The sequence below is a fragment of the Papaver somniferum genome, chromosome 5, assembly GCF_003573695.1.
Source record: "Papaver somniferum cultivar HN1 chromosome 5, ASM357369v1, whole genome shotgun sequence".
Lineage (NCBI taxonomy): Eukaryota > Viridiplantae > Streptophyta > Magnoliopsida > Ranunculales > Papaveraceae > Papaver > Papaver somniferum.
The window spans coordinates 123,256,007-123,262,940 of NC_039362.1; positions in this window are offsets into that span (position 1 = coordinate 123,256,007).

The window sequence follows — 6,934 nt, forward strand, 5'->3', positions numbered from 1 at the left end:
CGGTTTCTTTCGAAAAGGGAAGAGACTCAGGTAGAGAACTGGCAATGATACAAGGTTGAGAAATATTATCAATAGGAAGAGAAGAAGTTTCATTTACAGAGGGATTAATAATGGCATCTGAAGAAATGAAGTCTGAGGCAGCTTTTTCGCGAATTGAAGATGATGGTTTATCTTGCGAAGATGTCGCAGGAGATTTAGAAGACATAAGTAAGTGGAATGGAACAGAAGTTTCAACAGTTTTAAGGTGGCGAGATTTCTTGAGAGGTTTATTGACATCCTTATCACCCTGCGAATTACAATCTAGATAAGAAACAGAGGCAACAATATTGTTATTAAAAAAGGATAATGTTTCTTACTACCTTCTGATTCGCAGACTTTCTTTTATGCGCAACAATCTTATGTTGCGGTTTGGGAATATTAGGGTTCTGAACCGTAAATTTAGTGTTGGAGGCGCTTTTGCTGAAATAACAACAGTATGGGAATCACATAAACAACATCAAATAAGGCAGTAAACAAGATCAATTTCAGCAAAACCCATAAAGAAGAAAAAAGAAAACTAACCTTGATGAATCCATGGAAAACACTAGCAGGAAGATTATTTCGAAGAAAATTACGAATGATGAAGATCTTCAGAGGAAATAGTATGAAGATGAAGAAGAATTTAAAAAGACTGAAGAAGAAAGAAGAAAAGTTGCAATAACGGAATTTTCAGAAGAACGATGAAGTTGCAGAGGAAATAAAAAGAAAGAAAAAGAGAATGATAAAGAGTATATATAGAGGGAATTTTTCCTCGAGACGATAAAACACGATTAATACGGAAAGATATAAGCGGTTAAAAAGCAGCGGTTACAAAAGATGTGTCAAGAAACAGATGGAAGAAAGAATACGTATGATAAATGCAGAATATGAAGAGATGAACAACTGCGGCATTTCTCACATCATTCTCTACTTTGCAGAGAAGATATGAGAAGAGGCAAGATGTAAGATCAGAATCTCGCAGCAATAATATTTCAGCGAAATTATCAACAACACAACAGCGTCGCAGAACAATTTCAGAAACGATATAATAAACAATGTCAGCTAAAATCATGAGAAAGATGTGACGATCCTGCGAAAATTAGAGAGTTTGCGAGATTAACATTTGTAAGGTTGCGAGAATGTCGCAAGCCATATCCGAAAATAAAGGACAGATTAGCTGTCATCCACTATGTATTTCCCTATAAATAGTCGTTCAGCTGTGAGGAAAGGGAAAGAGATATTTTTTGAGTAAGAAATAAGTAAATAAGAGAGAGAAAGTCTAGAGCAGAGGTTATTCTTGATTCTTTTATCTTTTCTTGTAAGAATATTCAAAGATTCATCAATAAAATTAAGTTTGTAAATCTAAAAATGAGTTGAATATTAATGAAATCATATGAGGGGTGTAGTATAGGATTTCCTTCAACTACATAATCCATATTAACCCTTAGATGAAAACCTGATTTAGATTCAAGCTAATATTTCTCAACCGTTAGATCGAAAACTTAGCTTGTCATCTATATGTTCTGTTTGGAACAGAGAGTCACTACCAGATTCATCATCATCAGCAAATAATCTTTGACATTCAAGAAATCTCAATCTTTGTTCCAAACTAGGCGGTGTGTGTTTGTAATACTTCTCATATATCTCTAGAGGAGATTCTTCACTTACCTCATGTAGAGTAGAAACTCCATACCACTGCCTACGCATATATTCAGCAAGCGTCATCTCAAATGAGGTTTCCTGATAATTTGACTTTCTACGCATATATTCCGCCAGCGTCATCGTAGCTGACGTCTCCTCAGAAGAAGTCATCATTCTCAAAAAGTCCCTGAAAAGAAATACAAAAAGAAACGCATAAAAAGGAAAAAAAAATCTAAAATGAAATGAAAATACTGTAAAAAAATAAACCTAAAAAATTAATCTAAAAACAAATTTGTGTCGGCGGCGCCAAAATGATAATGTTTTTGATTGTCGTTGTTATAATAAGGATTCAAACTCTAATACTTGTGAAGACTAAATTTAAAGGTTTAAATAAAATAATAAATAAAAGAGAGATTCATTGGGATTAGGATTCCACCGAATTCACAACACATGGTTCAATTTATTTATTCTCAACAATTAAAGTTCAATAAATTAATAAAACATCGACTCTTGTTTTGCCAAAGTAGATCCTCAAAACATTAGTTATAAATCGTAAGCATGGGACATCAAACATCTAAGCAATCATGACCCATCTAATAAAATGATAACTAATTAATTCGAATCATAAATCAATTTAAAATAAGTGCAAAAGTCACAAATTCACCCATGTGTGAAGTTCGGCTTCCTCCGTCGACCCAATGTTGGGGTTTAGCTTCTCATAATGAAAACACACTCAAAAAATATAATTAATAGCTCAAATGGTGTTTACAATGGTGAAAATGAAGAAAAATTGAACGCAACAATTTTTCTCTACCAAAACTCCCCCTCTTTTTCTCCTGTTTGGTCCTATTAGCACCATATTTATACACAACAATCCATTACTCAGACATCTTTTCAAAATATTCTTCCATAACTCCACCAGATCTTCTCTTTGATGAAAGATATCTCAGGAATAATTTCTTTCTCCATTATCACACATCTTCCTCTATTTGCTAGAATAAAATCCTGGGGATATTATTATTTTTTTATTTATAAATAAAACCACAGATTTTCTTTCTCCTTTTCAATAAAAACAAACTCATCAATATATTATCTCTTTTAACTTCAAGATATGAAAACTTCTTGTGTAATAGGAAACAAGATATCTTTGCCTTAAATCTTTGAGATCTCCCATAAATTATGTGAATCTATTTCAAATGAAGAAGAAGAGGGTGCCTCTATCCATTTGTTCATTTGTTGGGTGTCTTTAACAAGTTGGGTGACCGTATCTGAAATGATGGGTGCCTTTATCAGTTCCTCTGGCTGGTTTTAACACTTTTTTCGATCTAATTTTCCAAAAGAGCTTATTTCCTTGAAAAGACTTAAAACAAGTTTATTAGTGATAAAATGAGTCCCAGCTAATGTATTTATGGGTGAAAATTCGTCGCACTTTCGTGCTTATCAAACTCCCCCACACTTACATTTTGCTAGTCCTCGAGCAAAACAGAAAAATTGACTCGTTACACAGCTGGTCATATAACAAGATAGAGAGAGAGACCCGCTACACAGCTGGTCATAATTTATTTATTTTTTTTAAAGACCCGCTACACAGCTGGCCGTAACATGTAAGAAAAAATGGAAAGACCCGCTACACGGCTGGTCATATAATAAGATAGAGAGAAAGAGACCCGCTACACAGCTGGTCATAACCCTAACAACTACATTTTTTTTATATACCCGCTCAACAGCTGGTCATAAACTACCTACAAACCTTCAATAGACTCGCTCAACAGCTGATCATGATTTGCAATGAAACTCCTGAAACGCTAAAGTAAAAAGTTAACCACTCCCCCACACTTAAACATTACACTGTCCTCAATGTAATTGAGTCATCCAACGCAAAACTTAAGATGAGAAATTCATAATGGAAAAAGTAAACACAATATAAAAATAAATAAGATAAAAGTACACCTAATGGAATATACAAAAAGGATCCCTAAAAATTTACAGTCTGAAAATTTGGGGATCAACCCAAAATACAGTATATTTACAAACGACAACTTCACAATTATGCTATGAAAATATGGTGACATTGAAACTGTCAAAAACCAAGATTTACCCCTAAACCAAGTTTTTACTACACAAGGAAGTGCGTAAAGAACAAAATATGGGGATTCTATTGAGACTGGGGAAATATCAATTGATTCATGCACGATATCAGGAATAGGCAAGTCCTCTGGGTACTTAGATGCAAATTAATCCAACAATACTTTAGAAGCACACAATTCTAACCCTAAATTAGGAAACTTTTGGAAGTCTAGGGGTCTAGAAACAACCTCTAAGTCGGGTGAATGATCTTGTGAGGTATATTCATCTATGAAATTAGGCAAATCATCCATATAATCATCCACATGGTCATCTATATGTTCTGTTTGGAACAGAGAGTCACTACCAGATTCATCATCATCAGCAAATAATCTTTTACATTCAAGAACTCTCAATCTTTGTTCCAAACTAGGCGGTGTGTGTTTGTAATACTTCTCATATATCTCTAGAGGAGATTCTTCACTTACCTCATGTAGAGTAGAAACTCCATACCATTGCCTATGCATATATTCAGCAAGCGTCATCTCAGATGAGGTTTCCTGATAATTTGACTTTCTACGCATATATTCCGCCAGCGTCATCGTAGGTGACGTCTCCTCAGAAGAAGTCATCATTCTCAAAAAGTCCCTAAAAAGAAATACAAAAAGAAACGCATAAAAAGGAAAAAAAATCTAAAATGAAATGAAAATACTATACTAAATAAAAATAAATAAACCTAAAAAGTTAATCTAAAAACAAATCCGTGTCGGCGGCGCCAAAATGATAATGTTTTTGATTGTCGTTGTTGTAATAAGGATTCAAACTCTAAGACTTGTGAAGACTAAATTTAAAGGTTTAAATAAAATAATAAATAAAAGAGAGATTCATTGGGACTATGATCCACCGAATTCATAACACATGGTTCAATTTATTTATTCTCAACAATTAAAGTTCAATAAATTAATAAAACATCGACTCTTGTTTTTCCAAAGTAGATCCTCAATACATTAGTTATAAATCGTAAGCATGGGACATCAAACATCTAAGCAAGTATGACCCATCTAATAAAATGATAACTAATTAATTCGAATCATAAATCAATTTAAAAAGTGCAAAAGTCATACAGAAAATAATACAAACTCACCCATGTGTGAAGTTCGGCTTCCTCCGTCGACCCAATGTTGGGGTTTAGCTTCTCATGATGAAAACACACTCAAAAAATATAATTAATAGCTCAAATGGTGTTTACAATGGTGAAAATGAAGAAAAATTAAACGCAACAATTTTACTCTACCAAAACTCCCCCCTCTTTTTCTCCTGTTTGGTCCTATTAGCACGCTATTTATACACAACAACCCATTACTCAAACATCTTTTCAAAATATTCTTCCGTGACTCCACCAGATCTTCTCTTTGATGAAAGATATCTCAGGAATAATTTCTTTCTCCATTATCACACATCTTCCTCTATTTGCTAGAATAAAATCCTGGGGATATTATTATTTTTTTATTTATAAATAAAACCACAGATTTTCTTTCTTCTTTTCAATAAAAACAAACTCATCAATATATTATCTCTTTTAACTTCAAGATATGAAAACTTCTTGTATAATAGGAAACAAGATATCTTTGCCTTAAATCTTTGAGATCTCCCATAAATTATGTTAATCTGTTTCAAATGAAGAAGAAGAGGGTGCCTCTATCCATTTGTTCATTTGTTGGGTGTCTTTAACAAGTTGGGTGACTGTATCTGAAATGATGGGTGCCTTTATCAGTTCTTCTGGCTGCTTTTAACACTTTTTTCGATCTATTTTTCCAAAAGAGCTTATTTCCTTGAAAATAATTAAAACAAGTTTATTAGTGATAAAATGAGTCCCAGCTAATGTATTTTTTATCGGTGAAAATGCGTCGCACTTTCGTGCTTATCAGGAAGTTAGTACCGGTAAGAAGTAGTGGGTGTAAACTAACCAGTTTCCTCCATGATGGGAACGTGGTCTCTGGCATTTACACATAGTTCCACTTCTCCATTACTCAATCACTCCCACTTTCTACGAGACCAGGGTGCGTTCAATATGACTTGTATAAATAGGTTTTACCTATTTCGACCAAACAACAAGTTTGGTTAGAACAACACAGTATCCAGAAAAACACCAAAGAACTGATAGCTTTCATTCCACAAGCCAGTTCCAAAATTATGATACAAGTCATAAACTAGCCACACCTTCAGAATTAACCATTCTGGTCTCAACACCTTCTTCGCTTCCCTCCCTAAGACCAACCCTTCTCCTTCACTTTGTGACCGAAGCAAGATTGGAACGACCATTTCTTGGTTTAGGCCAGGATTGTACAGATTGATCTCTCGAATCTAAAGTACTCCCGTGCAGTGCATTTGTTTTAGGTTTAGATTTGTTTCTCATCCACACACCCAAATTTACCAAAACCAGCAGAAACAGTTTTTACCCACAAACAGTCCCATCTGTTGTTGCTGCTGGAGGCCTAATTCTTTTGTGGAAAGATGGCTTCTCAGTATAAATTGTTGGCTCCACTAGTAACATGATTCATGCTATAGTGTCCAATGACCCTAGTAAAGGGGAATGGTTTATTTCTTGTACATATGGTACTCTATATAAAACAGATCAAAAAGAACAATGGTTTTATATAAAGGATCTTAGTAAATCTGTTATTATTCCTTGGGTATTTTAGGTGATCTTAACATCACTATGAGCACTGAAGATAGAAACCATACTAATTCTTCTACTACTTCTCCTGAAATTCTTGAGCTTATAAAAGACTCATATTTATATGATCTAGGGTTCAATGGTTGTCCTTATACTTGGACCAGTAATAAACATGGCACTGGAAAGTATAAATCTAGACTTGATAGGTATTTAATTAACATTCTTTGGTCAATAGATTATCCTAATGCTATTCTGTCCTATCTCCCCCAAAGAGGCTCTGATCAAACTCCAATTTTATTAGAGTTACACAAGGAAAGTCTAGTTAAAGGTAGAAACTGGAAATTCTTTGAATATTGGTTAAAAAATGAAACTTGTCATGATGAAATTAAGAAAGCTTGGTCTGCTTGTTATTCTGGTTCAAATGCTTTTTTTTTCTAACAAGTTATCTCACACTAGATATATCTTGTCTAAGTGGAGTAAAACTACTTTTGGTAACATACAAAGAAGAATCTCAGATTTGCAGCAAAATATCTC